The 19,366-nt window shown below is 41.2% G+C and overlaps 1 protein-coding gene across 1 annotated transcript in view; it reads right to left on the bottom strand.

Moving 5' to 3' along the window:
* Nucleotides 1-890: 890 nt before the first annotated feature.
* KIF5C (kinesin family member 5C) overlaps nt 891-19,366 on the bottom strand; it is a 612,753-nt gene continuing 594,277 nt past the window's right edge. The window contains exon 26 of the mRNA XM_078681761.1: nt 891-5,641. The gene's annotated coding sequence lies outside the window, so the exon portion shown is untranslated. The remainder of the gene's footprint in view (nt 5,642-19,366) is intronic.

Here is a 19,366-nt window from a genome sequence, read left to right on the forward strand (position 1 = left end):
AGACATTCCGAAGTCGACAAAACGTCGAGAAAAAGCTGCAAAAAGCAACAGAGGGGTAGCTCTTCACGGATCAGTGCTTAACTGGCGCGTAAGGAAAAGAACGAACGTACGCGCGCCTGGGTGGCGTCTATGTAGAAACTGCAACATCATTACCGATGCTAACGACACCGACAATGTCCTGCGCAGCTGAAAGAGCCACCCGACTGCACGCGCAAGGGGTACTGCTCAGCAAAAGTTTCCAGATCCAGCATGACGCCTTGGAAAGGAATTTGCAGCTAGAAGTCTCTATGAGATATTAACCTCTTTAATCAGATTTTTATCGTATACATTTAACTCTGTACTGGTGTATAAACTATATATTTATTAATATATAATCATCTTTTACTGGACATGTCTGTATTAATGTATTCTGTATTAAAGTATATGAAGCATCCGGCCCTCCCTGGGACTTAGTCAACACTTTATGTAAAAGATCAATTAAATAAGTTCAATGAATCAATTAGAATAGCCTCTGTCCGATGTTCTGGTATTTGGATGAGGTAAAGTCACTCTGAGAAATACCAATACTACACAGTGTGGTTTTACTGCTCCATTTCTGAGTTTTCCTTCTTAGAACGAAGGTAAACTGCAGAATCTGAGTCTGTGTGCATAATTACTAAAGAATTTCCCTCTTTCTATAAGTGTTCCAAGTGCACATTTTGCCAGGATTTTCCTGGTGAAATCTGGATGGGAACAATTCTTCGATGGGTGATCATTTGCACATCTTTTAATGTCAAACCAGGCGCAAACACCCATTTATATAAATGCTTATCAAATACTCTGAACACATACAAACTGCCAGACATTAGTTGCATTGCCAGATTCATTACCATCAACAAAAAATGTAAACATTAAAGTTTAATTCAATTTTATTGTCCACTTCATTGTGTCATTGTCCATCATGCAGTCTGCCAATATATCCACACATCTGAATGGACAGTATTTTAGAATCAAAATTTAGTAGATGTTCCCTAGGGTTTCTTCTAAGGTCCCCTGTTAGGAAGCCAATAGAGTAAGGCATCATTTGATGCAAGTGTAAATAATTTTTCCTATTTCCATCAAAACATTTCTTGCACAATGGAATTGTTGCATTTTCCTAAAAAATGATACTGTACAGATACATGGAACATAGAGAATATGCATCGGTGATACACATCACACACATTGCAAACAACATATACATAACACTACAAAAGGCCTCGTTCCCCTGTACTTCTCCAAGAACTAAATGTAATGTTGAGTGAGAAGCCGCATAAAAGAAAAATATAAGCATTTTTGGGATTGATATTTGTTCATACTTTTGATAAGAGGATGCATATGTCCCAGGACACAGTTCTTGATCATCAATAGAATAAACAATGCGGATGTCATGATACGTTAAAGTTACACTGCCAATGTAATCTAAATAAGGATGACATGCAAACATAGTGTGTGGGGGACCTATGTTCACAAAGTTCTCTTTGCAAAAGTTACAATCATGGTTTACAAAACACTCTCCATATGTTCTCATAACATTTATAACCACTCAGAACTTTAGCTTTTCATTTCCTGGTAAATGTTTATTCTGTATGAATATATCTTGATGTTAGCAATGATATTATTCCTTTCCTGCACTTACCATGATAACTGTGGTCAGTGTTGGTACATCTTATGATATTTTTGTCACATACACTCTAATGCATAAATCATAGAAGTCTTTAATGGTGCAGCATTTTAAACAACAGCCAACGCAGCACATATTTGTAGGAAAATAATGCATTTGAAAGCCACTCAATTATACAGTATTCCAATGCTATGGTTAAATAATATGGTGTATTATATAAGTAATTTCTGACATGGATATTTACACATCTGTTGGTCATGTGTATAAATTTGATTCTTGTAACAATGTTACTTCTGGAAAATTCCACACAGATTCCAATATATTTCTTTAATTCTATCCTTTTCTATGATGACAACTTCTTAGCAGTGAAAGTTAAACAGCCAACATGTGTTTTGCCTACCGGCTGCATGCCTGATGAAGGTTTGGAAAATAATACTTCCAAGGACAGGTGCTCTCTGCAGTAGTTTTGGCTTGCCGCCTGACCGTCATCAGGATTTGACTGACCGCTGCTGAGGTTTAATTCAAGCCAAGAAGGGGACTCCCTGCCTTTCCCCAGTTAACACTCTAAAGTGTAGTAGCAGATACACTTCAAAGTGATTAAGTTGCTTTAAGAAACAGAAGGAAATATATTTCAATGACAGTGGACTACAGGAACTAAAATCAGACTCTAAGAAGCCCCAGGCCAGCGCACTGGTAAAAGGGGCAACGTGCTGGCTCTCTAAATTTTCACTGCTAAGCTGTAGTTATCATGGAAAAAGCTGAAATTAAAAGAAAAAATATATATATGTTTTGCATTTGAAGCCAGTGTGGACATTGTATATGATGACAAGATTATTACAAGAATCACATTTGTACAAATGAATATACATTTGTAGTCCCAAATGTCCCTACCAACAGATTTATGTACTTGTAGGGCTACCCCACTGTGTGTAAATATTCAATTTCACCACTTTATTTCTGTTCTTCATTACAATAGGCATTTTCTGTTACACAGAGCTCTACAGAGCCTTTTGACACACATTGCAATAATTGTACATGCTTGCTCTGCCAATTGTCCCATGTGTACATGTATCTTTTTAGTGGCAGCCATTAAACGTTCAGATTTCAGAAGACAAGCAGGCATTGCGGACTGTTGCATAACGACCACTCCTACTCTCTACAAACTATGTGGCTTCAAACCGGACTCCAGAAGCAATACATTGTATAGCACAACACATATGCTAATACCTTTAAAAGCCTTCAGAGTGTAACTATTAATAGACCTGTCCTTTGACTACAAACCATTGCAGTTAGTTAGGTTGCTTTTTGTACAAAACAAGTAGTCGCCATGTGAAATGTTCATATAAAAGTCATTCAAATTCAGTGAATCATTGTTTAAACACTGTTTTTTGCCTCTATAAACTATAAAATAGTCTTTAAATTTCATTCGTATTGGTAGTTCGGTTGAAAGGCCTACTACTCGAATTGCCAGTACTTAATGTGGGTTCTCTATGCTACCGTGTTTCACCTTTCACAGATTTATGGTTTGTACTGTTTCACATCAACCACTTAATTTGAATCTTTTATGCTTCTGACACTTACATCAAATAACTTTATCAAATAAATATTTCACTAAGAAATGTTCCTCTTAACAACAGCAAGGAAATTATAATGTATTATGCATGTTACATCAAATTGATATCCGCTTTGAGGAATCTTAAATATCAAACGTGTCATGGAGTGTAACCATTCACATAGATTAGTAACACAAATCAGTGTGAATATGTACAAGCAGCAGAAATAATCTTTGAAATGGAAAACAATATTTAAAAATATACATCAGATCTGCAACTTCAAAAAAATGTACCCACAAAAATTATGGATTTAAGAAAATTAGGATGTATTTTTGTTACATAGCCTGATATTTGAGTAGTAACTAATTTGTACATTTCAAATTGTAAAGCCCAGCCATGTGGTCAAACTTTGAAAAGTTAACTTTAAAAATCTTTGTTGTAGGTTGTAACATGCTAGATGAACTGACTGGCTGATCAGCTTCTGGCACAGTCCTAAACTGAGATGTCAAAGTTAGCTTGCCAAAGACACAGGATGTTGTTCCATACCATGACACAGGGGATTACAATTTCCAATTCAATTGTTAGTTGGTGATATGAACATTGTTTAATAAGAGGGTAAATATTGGAAATTTATCTAAACGGGAAAATGACATACTATTTATAACAGTTGCAATAGCAGCTCAAGTGAACATCTGTGCAAGAATTGCTATACTCAGTGAGGTAATTTTTCAGACTGAATTTTGTCTAAAACATTCTTTTCTCCAATTTGGGCTTTTAGATTTTCATCTTCAATTTCTTGCTGATCCTGCAGTTTTTTTGAAATCTTGATTCAATTTATCAATTTAGCCCCACATATACAAACTATATCATTATTGTGTTTTTGTGGCTAGCTGTGCATCTGCACACAGGTGAACATCATAAAAACATGACAGTGTAAGATATACAAAATAAGTTAAATAATAGAAAATAGCAATTTCTGATAAATAACAATGCTCCTCATAAATAGTGCAAAATGAACATTTTAAATACAAGTCAAAAAGATTTGCAAAACATATTCCAGGTAGATTCTACACAAAGGTATAACTTAAATATTTTTATGATCATACAAGTCACATTCCAACACTATTATTGACCAAATTCAGAATAATCAGTAGCAGCAACAAAGTGAGAAGATATCGTTGTGCTGTCTTGGTTCACACCTCTTATAATAGACTTAATATTATGAGAAAGTAATTTAAAAATTCAAATCAAAAACACACTCAAGATGAAACATTACATGAACTGTCCACTACTGCAGTCATTAATAACATTCTGTGTGATTTTGTTTTTATTTTTTCACTGAGAGAACTTGTTCAGTTTGTACTACGGCGCGCTCCAAAAGAGAAAGAAGAGAAGTTGCATTGTTTGTGCATGTCCACACAATTATTCATGAGCAGATATGTTTTGTCTAATGTTTATATGATACAATAATGTTAATTTAGTTTTTCTGTGATATTTCTATTATGATAGTTTAAAGGTAAAAATAGTAATGCCGGTAAATTCCATCACACTAGTTGCCTGTTTTTCCTATGGGTTCCAATAAAGTATTACATATTAACAATTTGAAGAATTCCCAATTGAAAATGGGGGAATGCTGTTACTTCCATTTTTAATAATAGTCAGGTTACTGCCTTGTGTCTTAGGTGTTTAACCTGGAGAGTTGTGGGTAAATGGCAAATTTATCCACAACCAGTAAGAAAGAATACTCAGAAAAAAGTCAATCATTAGATCATAAATTCAATTTTTACTTACACGTTTACTTACACGTGTTCTCATGGAGTTTCAAAATCTGAATATATATTTACGGAGTTTTTTTTCTATCTGCTGATGACAAAATGCCAATCTGTAAGAAACGTCTGTAAAGTTAACTTAAGCAGATCTAAAATACTACTACTGTATTAAAAACAATTCTTTGGGGAATAGTTTAACTTGAAAGTTTAAAAGTTACAATTTAAAGTGTTTAGCAGCACACTCTCTCTCTGTTTGTCCTACAAATATAAAACAATATGTTAATTGTACAATAAATTAACTGTTGTGATGTCGCACCATTCCCATCCAAGGACAGCCCACAGTTGTTAAATATGACACTGGATGTTGGATTTAACAAGAATCAATTTGTTTTGATGTAAGATTGCCCAACGCAAGAAGTCTCCAATGTACTCAGTGCCAAGGATTCTCTGCAACAGATGAGGAGGATCTGGAATGCCCAATCTTCTACTGCTCAATAGGTGTCTATCGTGAATAAAGGATATAGTTTTCTGTAGAGGACCTGATATTTCTTCCACGGAGAGAGAGAGAGAGAAAACTATTGTAAACCAGTTTCACTGTTGATGTCTGTAGTAAGCACATGAGTATAGAATGTAGACGCCGTGGAGAAATTGCAACATGCGAAGTGAATGTCTCTCACCTATCAAAAGAAAAAAGGAAACGACAATAAGCACGCTAAATGATTTGCAAAAATCATACATTAACCATTTCCATCTAAAATGAAGCATGAAGCATATTTTCAGATGAAAACTTGTTTCTTTTTAAATCATTAATTAATTTTTTTGATTGTTTTGAAATGTCCAAAATGCCTATTTGCTGGTATGAAAATCGTCCTTCAAGATTAAAGACTGTCATATGTGTCTCTTGGGTATCCGTAGATCCAGATTGCTTTCCCTAAATGATGACAACGTGAAAAATGTACAAAAAGTCCCTAAATGTTTTTGGTGGTTTTTCCAACGTCTGATGCAAAAAACGTTATACAGGCTTTCCTCTATTCAAGCATAACAAATATGACAGCCAAGGGGTACTAAATAATTCAGTGCACATAACAGAAAGTATTGTAATTTGTTATCTAAATCAGAAACGTTATATTGCTTTTTTGTACCTAATAATCTGATGGAACCTCTTGAAATAATGGGACGTAATCAGCAGCCACACAAAATATTGTTTTACAATTTGTTTCTGGAAACAAGAACACATTTTACATGTTTAACTACTTAAATGAGTAAGAATTGGATTGTGTTTGATGGCAGTATGATCAAATGGATTTCAAAAGTAAACTAGAGCATCTTTAGCTAGTTGCAAAAACAGACAAGCACATTCCAGTCTCTTTGAACAGATGAGGTTGCATGCTTGACTGGCTTTCGGAAAGGTACCACTATCAGTTATAATTTGTTTGCCAATCAGAAATTGGCATGTCTTATTCAGTAAAAAATATTTCATCGCTCATATGGACTCATTAGGAGATGGCTGCAAACAGGCTCAGTATCTTCCTTTCCTACTCCTGAGTTAGCCATACTTGAGGTGTGAGAATCTAGGTGTATTATACGGTATGGCTATGCAACCTCACGCTGTAATAGACTCGCAAAAGCTGTCTTGGGTCCAGTCACACTCGTTAAAACCGTAAAAGTCAACCATTAGTAGCTATAGCTTGAAGCAACAAGACAAACAAAGGAACTACTGTAAAGAATGTAACAGTACCATAAGCCACACAGCACAAAAGACACCCACCACTAATTTATAAAAGTAGATTATATTTTAATTAATTGTTCAAGTCCAAGATGAGCAGAATTGACCAGAGGGTTCTGGAAACACAGATTTTATAAGAAAACTTAAATCTCAGTTTAAGTGCAAACAAGCATTGGTAAACCAAAAGTTTGTAAACTTTTAAAAAGTTTGTAAGAGTTGTGTTTAACTGCTCTGGCCCAGCTTGGGTGACCGAATTTGACAGGGAGAGGTTTTGTGGGGGGCACTAAATGGTATTTGGACAGTTACCTGGCCACCAAAGCATTTTCCAGTTCAGTCCCAAACTTTACAGCAAGACCACCATAGACTTCAACGGAGTTGTCCTTATGCTGCTGATGCAGGAGATAGAGGATGCTCAGGGTGCTGTGTGGTCAATGTGTGTGCCTTTGCGGTTATTCCTCGATTCATGGATCAGGTGGGGTGACTTTGGCCACAGAGGTTGGGGTTCTTCGAAGTTTTCTTTGACCCAGTAGAAGGCCAGCTGCTGCTGGGCTACTGGTCTCCGTCCACGGCGGTCCCAGTGATATCATTTGGTGGAAGCTGGTGCATCCAATCTGGACCAGAGAACACTCTCGGGTCAGGCAGGCTCAGATGCAACCTTTGGACATCGGTCTCTTGGGGTGCCCAGAAGCAGTCAGTGCAGATTCTCTAAAAGTGGCCACTGATTTGCTGAGATGGGCTACTTCAGCTTGATGGTCCTGGTGGTGGTTCCATGGGGTTCGTTGTCTGACCCTTTGAAACATTCCTTTGGTCTGGGAGCAACTTTTCCTCAAGCCAGCAGCCACAAGCACAGTCCTCTCTTTGCGAGCTGGTTAGTGCAATCCAGCAAACGGTGCAGCTTCTCTTTTTCCAGGTCCAGGGGTCTGCAGGGAGTACCTTCTTCTGTGCTTTCTCTAGTTCCAGTGTGAAATGAGGTTCAGGGTGAATAGGGATGACATATTTATGCCCATAGAGTGCCCCAAGTGGGTGAGGCAGTCACTAGCCAAATGGATACCAGATCCCCTCCCACTCTGTCATGACTTTCCAGCAATGTGTGACATCTAGCTATCCCAGAGTGCACTATTTTGCCCACTCTGAAGATCCCTTCTTTGAGTGTCAGGGGCTTGATAGCCCACCATGGAGGTGTGGATACCTGTGCACTACTTGCCCACAGGAAAACTGGTTTAGGCACTGGTCTCCCCTCTCTGTTCCCACCACCAGTCTGTCTACCTGAAAAAAGGGCATCTCCTCAAGAGCGTGATCACCATTTGCCCACCAAAAGGCAGCCTTGGCATTAAAACTCATCTTTTGGGAGAAAATACTGGGTGGCTTCCTGGTAAGGGGAGGTAACGCCTCACCCTGTAGCAGGCTGCTCCTGTCCCTAAGCCTGGGATGCATTCACACTATTACCTAGGAGGGCAGAAAGCTTTCTGGTGGCCAGTGACTGTATGAGGCCACTGGACAAACTAGGTCATAGGGAGGAAACTTTGTAATAGTTGCATGTGTATAATAGTGACAAATTTGATTTGGGAATCAAGTCGAGTTTAATGCCACAATTAATTTGATATCTTACAGTACCCATCTCAGTAGTTCCATTCAGCAGTTAGCTGGGCTGAGTAAATGTAAATGTAAATGTTTTTGAGCTTGTAAAGCGCACTGCTACTTGTCCATAGGTTTCCTGGCGCTGTATAACTCTGGGGAACCCGTCCTGGCTTTCCCTGTGGGATGGTCCCTTGCTGGGAGTCCCCAAGGTGGAGCCAGGCATCCCCGGAATTGGTGGGGCCGTTGTGGAGATTAGGCAAGCTAATGCCCAGAGTTGCCGAGTGGAACCTCTGATTAGAGTAAGCACCGAAGCGAGAATTATCGAGTCCACTGACCAAGGTCCACGACCCTGCCGCGTCGGGAATTGAACCCTGGTCCCGGGCCGACTTCTGCTCTCGGGCCTGCCGCCTCTAACCAGTGAGCCACACTACTCCACTAATCTATCCAACCAATAACTCTGTTAGCCAATGGGGCTACTAACTCTCCCACAGCAAAACAACAATTTGGAAGTGTTGCTGTCCGGACATTTATACAATATACATGTCCCACTTAATAATATACAGCTCCCTGCCTTGAGGCTCTATAGGCCTTCGTTAGGAGAGAATAACATATAGTGTTAAGGGAAGTTGAGGCTTTGTCAGTGGTTTGAATGGGAAAGTCGAACTATCAGTGTTGCCAGTGCCCATCCAGTCTGCAGTGGCAGGCTGGGAGACATTTTGTACTTTCTCACACACAGGGTGACATAATTAGTGAGGCTGACCTGGGTGGACACTCTGCCTTGCATGCCCTGGGTACCATATACTAGGTACTTATAAGTAAATCAGTCTCTGCCAATTAGGAGTAGCCAATTCGACGTACACTTTGTAATGAGTTAGAACACTGGCACTGAGGCCTGGTTAGCAAGCATCAGTGCACTCTCAGAGTTGAAAAACCAGCAGCATCACTCACAAAATGTGGGAGTGAATATGCAAAAAGAGACATTTCCTTACAAGAGGCGTCATTAATTTCAGGGAGGAGGAAGTAACTCTGATTATGAGATGCACCTGGAACTAAAGATCTAAAAGAGGAATAACCAAGGAGACATGGAACACTGCCATCTGATTACCATGAACAATCCCCATTTCTTCCCATAGATTCAGCAGCCAAAGTGTCATTGTGACACACACCTATGGCCTGATGCACACATTTTATACATTCACAAAAACTGGTTGCAAATCGCACACAGACTATTTGCAAATGTAAAGCAATTTTGTGAACTTACCTTTGTACTAATCGGTCAATCCACAAAATGATGCTTCGTAGTGGGTTGTATTTCGAACTTCCTCATTAACATGCATAAGGCAAATTCAGACCCAAAATAATTTGTTAAAGTAGCAGGCATGGTGGCCTGCTGGAGTAAGGAGACCACCATGTTCATGATTGCTTTTAAAATAAAGCAATTTGTTTTCGACCAATATGAGTGTTGTTCCAGGTTATCACCATGAGTAGTTTAATATTGCATTCTGTGAGATTTAATCACGCACAGAAGAAACATCTCTTGTATTATAGACTTTAACAAGATAAAGCGGTCCATCGGACCACAGCCTACTAATAAAAAAAAAAAAAAAGAGTTTAAAGTTGCAGGCAAAGGTCTCCTGTAGCTTGCTTTCTCCCTGTAACTTAAACAGGTTAGGTTTATGTCTCTTGGAGTCAAACACTGTACCCTCAATAAACTCAGAAACAGACGTCTGGCAGAACAAAGTAACCAGACAGTAGACATGCAAATATTGTTTTGACATAATTAGCTCGCCTCTTGAAATGCACCCAAGTGTTACAGATAAAACCCCTGCTGGCTTGGAAAGCAGGATTTGACACCATAACATCAAAAAGGATGCACACAGCCCCACCGTGCATATTCTGTCTAGTTTGGAGGGATTATGTCTGCCCATTGACGTTCCTGTCCTATTGTTTGCTCCTGGGGGGCATTTCACATCTATTAACACCTAATCTAATGCTAATTACTGCCTGGCAGAAGTGGGAGAAAAATGCAAATGGGACTCCAGAGGCATTAGGCAGGGAAAAGATAACATTCCAAAAATATATTTTCTTAAACTTTATCAAAAATCACACTTTACCATTGAATTGGATTTTAATAACTATTAAAATTAGGTATTTAATTATTTTCTAGCTCTTTCCGAACTGGAATTAACATTATTAAAAGCAATATTGTAATTCAGTGTTATACTTTGAAACAGCCAACCTTGCTAAAGCGAAAGATAGGTTTTGGGGATTTTACACTGCAGTGACATGTTTAACATTACATTCTTACATGTCCTACTTTTAAATACCATTCACCCTGCCTTATGGGTAATAAGGCCTGCGTAGGGGTCACTTATAAATATTTAATAGGAAGGTTTTGACCTGTCAAAAGGGTCTATTTTGATAGGTCAATTTTGAAGTTAAAAAACTGCCAGTTACAAATGGTATGCCTGCTTTCATGTTTGTACTGTAACTGCAGTGGGTGGCACAGTGGATATTACAGTCCCTTGTTGACATTTAGCTTAAAGGCCCTGTGTATCCTTTCTATACTATGAACTTATAGGTAAGTTAAATGTGCCGATTAGGTGTATGCAGATTTAACCATGTTGAAAGGGAGAGAACATACACTTTATCACTGGTTAGCAGGGATAAAGTGCACAGAGTTCTATAGCCAACACTAATATAGGGTCCAGCAAGAGGTGAAACATCCAGAGTGACCCTGCAGAAAGGACAAACTTCCTTCAACGGCAAATATGATATAGATGGGTGATCCCAGAGAGTCTTATTTAATGGAATGGTTTGGAAGCTGTGATCTCCACACATGCTGAGGGGAGAACTCAAATGCAAGGAAAATTACACTTCTGACACAGACACCACTCTGCACTGGCAAACCAGCCCCACCTCTAGTGGTGTTCGGTCCCACCTACACCAGACCCAGAGAAACAAGTTGAACATAAAGAAATGAGAATTTCCCCATGCCTGAAGTAAAAGCTTTGCCCATGAGGTCAAAGCGTTCAGAGTCAAAAAAGGGTGGGTGGGGTCCTGTATGAGGGACTGATATGGTAAAGTGTTGACCAAGAAAACCTCTTGTGGGATAGGTGGGGAGGCAAAAGTGGAGGCAGAGGGATTGGTAGAACGGTAACGAATATTGGAGCCCTGCCATACAACTCTTCTGTGGTAGATATTCAGTCTAGCTATAAAACTTGGCACTCACGGATTGGAGGGCAGGTGGGGATCAGCGAAAAAGGCAGTTCTGAATTAGGGTGAGGAGTCCAATGATACTCTCTGCTGGAGAAACTGCAGAACTATCCACAATGTACCTGAATAACGGTAGGGGCTCGGTCATGGTGAGCTTGGGGATGCTCAGATTCTCAACAGTTATGTAGATTCTTAGTTTAATGATTTTAGAGAATATCTGTTAGTGGAGCATCTAGGCAAACACCAATCAACATAAAAGAGATAAGATGGAATGCTGACCAGAAATATCTTGGTAGCAGAGGCATCAGGTGCAGTCACCTGGAATTAGCCTATCAAGTCTGCCAATTTGGACAGGAGCATTTGTTCACTTTTAGTTTTGTAGGGTAGCATCTGTATAGCTCTTACTGCCCCAAAGTAGGGCACTAAAATGCTTCCACAAATGGATAGTTACACGGTGTAGTGGAGGTTGTGGTTTTCGATCGGATCCTATTTGAGAGATTATGATGACCACTCAGTTGCAGTTATCGTGCTATGGAATGTCGCACTTGGAGATGTGATGAATGAGGGTATATGAGAGAAAGATGCGCAAATAATATGGATTGACCAGCTTTGCAACAGTGGCAGTGGGATACTGTGTGCTTGTACATCAAAAAGAATGAGTAAAAAGATTCCAAAAGGCCAAGAATTGTAATTGGTGACATAAGCAGTAGCCATGCATCATTTTATGGAGTGGAAGAGCAATCATGGCTGGTAACCAGAGCAGAAACTATACAAATGGAAAAGGCTCTGATTCCAAATCCTCCTGCTAGGCCAAACAAAGCCAACATTTTGACCTGAGTTTCACTCCCCATGTGTATCTTACGCTCCTAAAGGCAGACAGGCAGCAGTCAGGTAATCCCTATTCGGATTGTGGCTCAGACCTCAGCCAGACTGACACTCTGCACAAGCAAGAGTGGGAGACAAAGCACTTGGGAGGTTGCCAGCTTGACAAGGCAAAAGCAAATTGGGACTGCTTCATGTTCCCCAACTGTCCTTAAGATTTCAGGGTAAAAAATAGTGTGGTGAAAGGGAACTCATCCCACTTCAATTATTTTGTTTAGAACAGCAACATGCACTAATTTGGTAGTTCTTAATTTCTTCTGTCTTCGCCAGCTCATCTCTGACAAGTGAGCCTTGTGAAAAACAATGTTTATGTATATCTCCACAAGTTACCTTCCCTGTCCTCAATTAGCTCTGCTCTCACCTCTAGTCAGAGGCCTTTGCACTAAAGCAATAATAGCCAATAGGTGTCACTTCCTGTCCCTGACATATCCTGAATCTACCCCTCTGAATGCCAACTCGGGCCCGCACACCTCCTTAAAGAACTTGGAAAGGGATGAGACAAGGAAGGGACGGATCTCCAGATTTATCAATCTTGAGTTATGAACAGGTAATGGTAGATGAAGATACCAGAAACAATGGAAAAAAGGATCTAGAGAGATCCTGCAGGAGATAAAAGTGCATTTTTGGAGGACATCCCAAAATGCTTTCGAAGCATCCAACACAGAGAATCAGAGTAATTTCATAACACATTGGTATCTTACTCCAAAAGACTAAAGCAAAATATCTCAAATACCACAGACTTATTCTGATGGTGTTATGGTAGGGGTGCTACATGATCCTTTGTAGGTGGGAATGTGTCCTCATACAGACAAACTGGAAAGAGGTGCCTAGTTATGTAAACCGAGTATTGGGTACACCAACAGCAAGGAATCTTCGAGTGATACTATTATAGGAGAAGTTTATTATGGAGAAGTGTGGCTCAATGGTTAGAGCTATAATTTACAACAAGGGGTGGTGAGGGACAGAGTCTCTGAATTAAGCAGAATACTCTCACCCAGTCAAGAGATCAGGGCTAGATCCAACACCGTTTTTTAGCTCATTGCACCATCCCAGTTTCAGAACCTGGCTGTATGCAAATTAGTCTGTTCCTGTCCCAGTGCATGATGGGAACAGGGCAAACCAAACTACAAAAGCCAATTCTTACACTGGGAAGGAAACAAGCTTCCGGGGACCGGTTTCTGGCATTACAGCCGTCTTCGGCCCGGCTTGCTTGAATCCTGATGGTGCAATGAGCAAGGGACTCATGTCTGAGTATACCCTTCCACGCTTAGGGTGGACAAAATTATTTACAACAAGGGGTGGTGAGGGACAGAGTCTCTGAATTAAGCAGAATACTCTCACCCAGTCAAGAGATCAGGGCTAGATCCAACACCGTTTTTTAGCTCATTGCACCATCCCAGTTTCAGAACCTGGCTGTATGCAAATTAGTCTGTTCCTGTCCCAGTGCATGATGGGAACAGGGCAAACCAAACTACAAAAGCCAATTCTTACACTGGGAAGGAAACAAGCTTCCGGGGACCGGTTTCTGGCATTACAGCCGTCTTCGGCCCGGCTTGCTTGAATCCTGATGGTGCAATGAGCAAGGGACTCATGTCTGAGTATACCCTTCCACGCTTAGGGTGGACAAAATTATTTACAACAAGGGGTGGTGAGGGACAGAGTCTCTGAATTAAGCAGAATACTCTCACCCAGTCAAGAGATCAGGGCTAGATCCAACACCGTTTTTTAGCTCATTGCACCATCCCAGTTTCAGAACCTGGCTGTATGCAAATTAGTCTGTTCCTGTCCCAGTGCATGATGGGAACAGGGCAAACCAAACTACAAAAGCCAATTCTTACACTGGGAAGGAAACAAGCTTCCGGGGACCGGTTTCTGGCATTACAGCCGTCTTCGGCCCGGCTTGCTTGAATCCTGATGGTGCAATGAGCAAGGGACTCATGTCTGAGTATACCCTTCCACGCTTAGGGTGGACAAAATTATTTACAACAAGGGGTGGTGAGGGACAGAGTCTCTGAATTAAGCAGAATACTCTCACCCAGTCAAGAGATCAGGGCTAGATCCAACACCGTTTTTTAGCTCATTGCACCATCCCAGTTTCAGAACCTGGCTGTATGCAAATTAGTCTGTTCCTGTCCCAGTGCATGATGGGAACAGGGCAAACCAAACTACAAAAGCCAATTCTTACACTGGGAAGGAAACAAGCTTCCGGGGACCGGTTTCTGGCATTACAGCCGTCTTCGGCCCGGCTTGCTTGAATCCTGATGGTGCAATGAGCAAGGGACTCATGTCTGAGTATACCCTTCCACGCTTAGGGTGGACAAAATTATTTACAACAAGGGGTGGTGAGGGACGAGGCGAGGTCCCCGGAAGCTTGTTTCCTTCCCAGTGTAAGAATTGGCTTTTGTAGTTTGGTCTGCCCTGTTCCCATGATGCACTGGGCCAGGGACAGACTAATTTGCATACAGCCAGGTTCTGAAACTGGGATGGTGCAATGAGCTAAAAAACGGTGTTGGATCTAGCCCTGATCTCTTGACTGGGTGAGAGTATTCTGCTTAATTCAGAGACTCTGTCCATCACCACCCCTTGTTGTAAATAATTTTGTCCACCCTAAGCGTGGAAGGGTATACTCAGATGTGAGTCCCTTGCTCATTGCACCACTAGGATTCAAGCAAGCCGGGCCGAAGACGGCTGGAATGCCAGAAACCGGTCCCCGGAAGCTTGTTTCCTTCCCAGTGTAAGAATTGGCTTTTGTAGTTTGGTCTGCCCTGTTCCCATGATGCACTGGGCCAGGGACAGACTAATTTGCATACAGCCAGGTTCTGAAACTGGGATGGTGCAATGAGCTAAAAAACGGTGTTGGATCTAGCCCTGATCTCTTGACTGGGTGAGAGTATTCTGCTTAATTCAGAGACTCTGTCCATCACCACCCCTTGTTGTAAATAATTTTGTCCACCCTAAGCGTGGAAGGGTATACTCAGATGTGAGTCCCTTGCTCATTGCACCACTAGGATTCAAGCAAGCCGGGCCGAAGACGGCTGGAATGCCAGAAACCGGTCCCCGGAAGCTTGTTTCCTTCCCAGTGTAAGAATTGGCTTTTGTAGTTTGGTCTGCCCTGTTCCCATGATGCACTGGGCCAGGGACAGACTAATTTGCATACAGCCAGGTTCTGAAACTGGGATGGTGCAATGAGCTAAAAAACGGTGTTGGATCTAGCCCTGATCTCTTGACTGGGTGAGAGTATTCTGCTTAATTCAGAGACTCTGTCCATCACCACCCCTTGTTGTAAATAATTTTGTCCACCCTAAGCGTGGAAGGGTATACTCAGATGTGAGTCCCTTGCTCATTGCACCACTAGGATTCAAGCAAGCCGGGCCGAAGACGGCTGGAATGCCAGAAACCGGTCCCCGGAAGCTTGTTTCCTTCCCAGTGTAAGAATTGGCTTTTGTAGTTTGGTCTGCCCTGTTCCCATGATGCACTGGGCCAGGGACAGACTAATTTGCATACAGCCAGGTTCTGAAACTGGGATGGTGCAATGAGCTAAAAAACGGTGTTGGATCTAGCCCTGATCTCTTGACTGGGTGAGAGTATTCTGCTTAATTCAGAGACTCTGTCCATCACCACCCCTTGTTGTAAATAATCAATGGTTAGAGCGGCAGACCCTGATGCAGAGGTCTAGCCCGGGACCAGGGTTCAATTCCCCGCCTCGGCGGGTCTTGGGCTCAAAATTCCACGGACCTGATAATTCTCGCCTCGGTGCCTATTCCAATCATGGAGTCCCACTCTGCAACTCTGGGCAATAGCTTGCTTGATCTCCACAACGGCCCCCACAACGTGAAGGATGCCTGGCCTCCACCTTGGGGGTGCCCAGGAGTGGACACCTCACAGGGAAAGCCAGGATGGGTTCCACAGCGGTATTCGTACAAGTGCCTTGAGACCCTTGCGGGTGAGTAGTGCGCTATACAAGTATCAATTTTTTATATAACACAGTGGTGGCTTGCGCCTTGGGAATGAAAGTATAGAAACCCTGCTCTACCAACTGCTGGGAATAGCCAAGAAAGTAACTGCTGCACATTGGAAAAAAAGTATGCACCAGTGGTGTCACAGTGGATACACTGACTGTATACTTACAGCAAGCAAGCAAAATCTTTGCTAAACTCGGAGGCCGATCGATCAGCCACCTAACATCATTGGCCCATTTGACAGATTTCCCACTCGGACTAGGAGCATTTCAGCTCTTTAGTTTGAGGGAAGATTAGTTGGACTGAGTGAAGTCAACTCACATACATGTATGTCATTTTCATGTTTTTTTTGTCCTCTTGCTTTTATCGCAGATATCCAGCAATAGAATCGGGTGAAGCCAAGCCATTGCCATTATTGATTTTTCATGCTTTGCATGTCTTGTTTTTATATTTTACAGGAGTTCCTTGCATGAAGGATTACATCCACACCGAGTATCTAGTGTATTACACATCAGTGAGTGTGTGTGCATGGTGTGAATATGAGAATGGTTTGAGTAGGGATCAAGGTCCTGATGGAAGCAATGGGCCTCTTAGAGGGCAGTACAATCAGCTCAAACATGTTGACTAGACCACATTGACATGTCCCTCCAAAAAGCCTAAATAAATTAGGTTAAATGTTTATTGAAAAAAACTTTTACTTTCTGCTTTAGGGTCCCTCATCTCATGATCAAGGGGGATTTAACCAAACAAAACAAAGTGCTTCCTGTACCTGCAGAGAGCACATTCGTCTCCCTATAACAACTGACAGGTGAATTGGATCTTTTTGGGAATCCCATAACACACAGAAAAAACACCGACTTCCCTCACTTAAGTAATTGCTGGGGTATACCCTCTTGCTCAGATAGCTTTGTGTTTTTATGGTTGTCAGTGTTGGGAGGTTGCCATCTCGGGCAGTCCCAGGATCTCGTTCCTTCCTTCTTTTGATATGATTACCTGGATGCACCTGGTTCTCTGTGCTGGAGGGAGGGGTAAGTGAGCCTGTACTATCTGATGCTCATGCACGGAAGGAGGGCAGAGGAATTTGTGAATTGAGAATTTTTTGTGTGATGATCACCTTGAGAAAGTTAAGTGAGATGACAATGTACACCTAGAAAAAGTTTTCAGTCGTAATTGGTGACTATACTCAGTATTGTACCTGCTAATCTGCTTAGTAACTGAAACCTATCGAGATGTGCATTTTTTATTTAAAACAACAAAATGTTTTACACCAAATTTCCAATGGAAAACACTATAGTAAGTGCCAATCCAACTAATGCTCTAACTGACACATTTATGAAAAGGAGCAAGCAGTTTGATCCTTTATTATACAACAACCTTGTTACTAATCTGCCATTGCCTTGACTTAATATGGCCTTCCTGATTTGCACCCTATTGCGCTATGTTGCACAAGATTTTATGTATACTTGATGTACCTGCATTTATTTGTTGTAAAATTAACCTCACTGATTGTAAAGCGCTCTGATATCCGCAAGGATCTTGTTCGCGCTCTATAAAACGTTCTAAATAAATAAATAAAATATACTTTTTATGGTATGAAACAATTTGTTTTCTTTAAATTCCATGCAGAAGCCATAGCAAGCACATCTATCAAAGAGGAAGCTGATAGTAGGACACAGTGGGAGGCTATAGGAACAGAAGCCACTAGCAGGGAGCTGATGGAGGGCTTGCACCAGAAGAACAGCAGAGGCACCTTGCCATGTGGGTAGAGTTTGTGTACAGAAAGAAAATAGTGTCCACACAGGGAGAAGCAAACAAGACTGTCACAGACACTGGTGAAGCGATTTGGGAGGAGGTGTTCCAGTTCTCTTTTGGACATGAATGATGATTCACCACAAAGGCAGGGGTAATGGAAGTGGTTATATGAGCCATTTGAACTGCTGACAACATCAAGAGTGAACCTCTCATCGCAGCCTTCACCTCTCAACTAACTGCCTTTTGCAGCCAATAGGAAAAAGGCAAGGATATCAAACTACAGAGTGTAAACATGTCTCTTACATTGCTGCTTACTTTCTACTCATCCCATTGCTTTCGTAAACCAGAAGATCAAGGGTAGGGAAGAATGTTCAGTGACAGGAGCTCCAAAAGCCAGTGGTTGCTCCCGGTAACTCTACCTACTCTGAATTCCACACTGGTTTTCCTCCACAAATATCACAACATTTAGAATGAAACAGATGAACAGCAAGACACAAGCATTGGCAAATCCAATAAGGCTCACTATTATGAAGAAAAAAAAACATGCCATTCACATTTTTGTTACTTCAGAAGCAGCAATTTTCACATTCATGATGCAGACTTCAGTGTCTTAGAGAGTTATTAGCTTTCTGTACTAGGCTTCAATACCATACACTCTTGCTAGAGATCTCATAGCCCTAACTTGCTTGCTTATCTTATTTTTCACAAAACCTCTACCTCGTGGCAGGTATAAGATCAGAAGTGGGCGAAGGTTAGGTAAGGTAGGCATGAAAGGTTAGGTATGCAGGCCAGATGGGGTATGGTAGGTTAGGTATAGTTGATTACATATGGTAGGTAGGTATCGTAGGCTGGTAGGTGTGGTTGGTAGGAATGGTACATTGGGGACTGTAGGTAGGTAAGTTATGGGGGTAAGGTTTTGCAGCTATTGTTAGTACAGTAGTTACAGTAAGTTGGTATAGTAGGTTATAAAGTATAGTAGTTAAGTAAAAATATTATGTAAATTCACTATGTTAGTTAAGGGAGTCATGGTAAGTAGGTCAGGTATGGTAGACATGCAATTTATGGTCAGCTAGTTATGATAGGCAAGTTAAATTAGATTGAGTATGGTAGGTAAAGTAAGAATTGGTATGTATGGTAGGAAGGTGTAGATCAGGTCTGATATGTAGATAGGTTAGGCATGGTAGGTTAGCTATGGTATCTTATGCATGGTAGTGTGATGTGTCCGAGTTAGGCTTAGAGGGAAACACTGCCATTTTTACATATACATAGCTTTCTTCCTAAAGTTGCCT

The sequence above is a fragment of the Lissotriton helveticus genome, chromosome 3_1 (genome assembly GCF_964261635.1).
Source record: "Lissotriton helveticus chromosome 3_1, aLisHel1.1, whole genome shotgun sequence".
NCBI lineage: Eukaryota > Metazoa > Chordata > Amphibia > Caudata > Salamandridae > Lissotriton > Lissotriton helveticus.